This window comes from Sorex fumeus, unplaced genomic scaffold (assembly GCF_029834395.1).
Source record: "Sorex fumeus unplaced genomic scaffold, SorFum_2.1 ptg000098l, whole genome shotgun sequence".
In the NCBI taxonomy this organism is placed as follows: domain Eukaryota; kingdom Metazoa; phylum Chordata; class Mammalia; order Eulipotyphla; family Soricidae; genus Sorex; species Sorex fumeus.
Genome location: NW_026606155.1, coordinates 41,265,087 through 41,267,590, shown reverse-complemented (window position 1 = coordinate 41,267,590; position 2,504 = coordinate 41,265,087). Strand labels below are relative to the sequence as shown.

Genomic DNA, 2,504 nt, shown 5'->3' with positions numbered 1-2,504 from the left:
TGGCTTTCATGACCTGGTTAGCAAATTATACTTGTTCAACTACTTTCCATATTTCTATATGTTGCTACTATTATGTTATCTCCTGTTCCTGGTTGACTTCAATGACTTAAATGATTTTTTGTTCCCTGACTATGTTTCTTTTCTATCTCACAGATTAGGAGATATTTCTTTTTAATTATGGTGGTAGTGACATCAACACACATACAGATGAATTGGGCTAAACTCCTGAAATTCTACAAAACTGTAAAAGTATGATAAAACTAAGTTAATAAAGTAAATATTTTTTCAAAAACAAAAATATGGGATGCTTCACAAATTTTTATATCATTCTTGCACAGGGACCATGATAATTTCCCCTGGATTATTCCAGTTGTAGTATATGTCCTGCCGAAGCAAGCACCATGTTAGCCAACAATTTTAAGTGACAGTAGGAAATGTTGGCAAAACTGTGGATGTAATGTTGAGAATGTAAATTGACATGACACTTCTGAAAAATTTTTGGGAGAGATTCCTGATGTTTCTTTTGAGGGGTGGGCACACCCAGAAGCGCTCAGGGATTACTCCTTGCTCTGTGCTCAGTGATCATTTCTGGCAGGGCTCATGGAAGGATATGGGGTACAAGGGATCAAATCCCTGGTCAGCCTTATGCAAGACAATGGCTTGCCTTCTGTGCTATCTCTCCAATCCAAACACTTTTATTTTTTTGGGTTTTGGGTGTTTCGCCTGGCAGGGCTCATGAATCACATTTGTTGCAGGGGATTGAACCCAGTCTGCCACAAGCAAACAAGGGAAGTACCTTAACCCTTGTGCTATCTTATTGGCCTTGACACATTTCTGGAGAGCATTATTTCTTCCAAGACTTAACATGTGCATACTTTAAAAAATTGAATTATGTAAGATACACAGTTACAAAGGGTTTCAGTTATACAATGTTCCAATACCCATCCCCTCACCAGTATAGATTTCCTACTACCAATGTCCCCAGTTTCCTTCCCACCACCCTGCCACCCTTCAGCCTGCCTCTATGACCAGCACTTTTTTTCTTTTTTCTTTCTTTTTCATTCTCCTTTGCTCCTCCTCCTCCTTGTCCTCCTCCTCTTCCTTCTTATCTTCTCTCCCTTGCTCATTCCTCTCTCTTCTTTCTCTGTCCTTTTGGGCACTATGATTTGCGATAGAGCTACTGAAAAGTTACCCCTTTATCTACCTTCAGCATTCAGTTCTTTTCCAGAGTAATCATTTTCAGCTATATTGTCATAGTGGTCCCTTCTCTATCATAACTGCACCCTCACCCCCCACTTGTGGTAAGCTTCCAACCATGGGTCAGTCCTCCTTCCTCCTGGCCCTCGTTTCTACTGTGTTTGGGTACTAGTCTCATAATATGTTTTTCTATATCCCACAAATGACTATAGTCATTCTATGTCTGTCCCTTTCTTTCTGACGCATTTCACTCAGCATAAAGTTGCAATGAACATAGAAGTGCAGATAGTTTTTCTGCTGTGTGTGTTTTGGGACACCATGTTATATTCCCAGAGGTGATATTGCTGGATCATATGGAAACTCAATTTCTAGCTTTTTGAGGTATGCCCATATTGTTTTCCAGAAAGGCTGGACCAGTTGGCATTCCCACCAGCAATGAATGAAAGCCCCTTTCTTTCTCCTTGTATCCATGCCAGCACTTGGTTGTTCTTGTTCTTTTCCATGTGTGCCAGTGTCTGTGGTGTGAGATGATATATCACTGTTGTTTTGATTTGCATCTTCCCGATGGTTAGTAATGTAGAACATTTTTTTCATCTGCCTTTCAGATGGGCTGGAGCGATAGCACAGCAGATAGGGCATTTGCAAGCGGCCAACATGGCCGACCCAAGTTTGATTCCTCCGCCCCTCTCGGAGAGCCTGGCAAGATACCGAGAGTATCTCGCCCGGCAAAGCCTAGCAAGCTACCTGTGACGTATTCAATATGCCAAACACAGTAACAATTGTCACAATGGAGATGTTACTGGGCCCGCTTGAGCAAATAGATGAACAACGGGAGGATAGTGACAGTGACAGTGTGACAGATCTTTCAGACATTTGTATTTCTTCTTTGAGGAAATTTCTGTTCATTCCTTCTTTCCATTATTTGATGGGGTTGATGGGGTTGGATTTTTTTCTTATAAAGTTCTACCAGTGCCTTATATATCTTTGATATTAACCCCTTATCAGGTGGGTACTGGGTAAATAACTTATCCCATTTCATGGGCTGTGTTTGTAACTGGGTCACAATTTCTTTTGAGGTACAGAAACTTCTTAGTTTAATGTAGTTCTATTTGTGCATCTTTGTTTCAATTTGCTTGGTCAGTGGTGTTTCATCTTTCAAGATGCCTTTAGCTTCAATGTCACAAAGGGTTCTACCTACATTTTCTTCCATATACCTTATGGATTCAGGTCTGATGTTGAGGTCTTTAATCCATTCTGATCTGACTTTTGTGCATGATAGAGGTCTGTGTTCATTTTTTCACATCCAG

At 40.6% G+C, this 2,504-nt stretch overlaps 1 non-coding gene across 1 annotated transcript; it reads right to left on the bottom strand.

Moving 5' to 3' along the window:
- Positions 1–293: 293 nt before the first annotated feature.
- LOC130042182 (U6 spliceosomal RNA) lies at positions 294–398 on the bottom strand. The gene has a single exon (XR_008795152.1). It is a non-coding gene; the product is annotated as a U6 spliceosomal RNA (small nuclear RNA).
- Between the last annotated feature and the right edge of the window lie 2,106 nt (positions 399–2,504).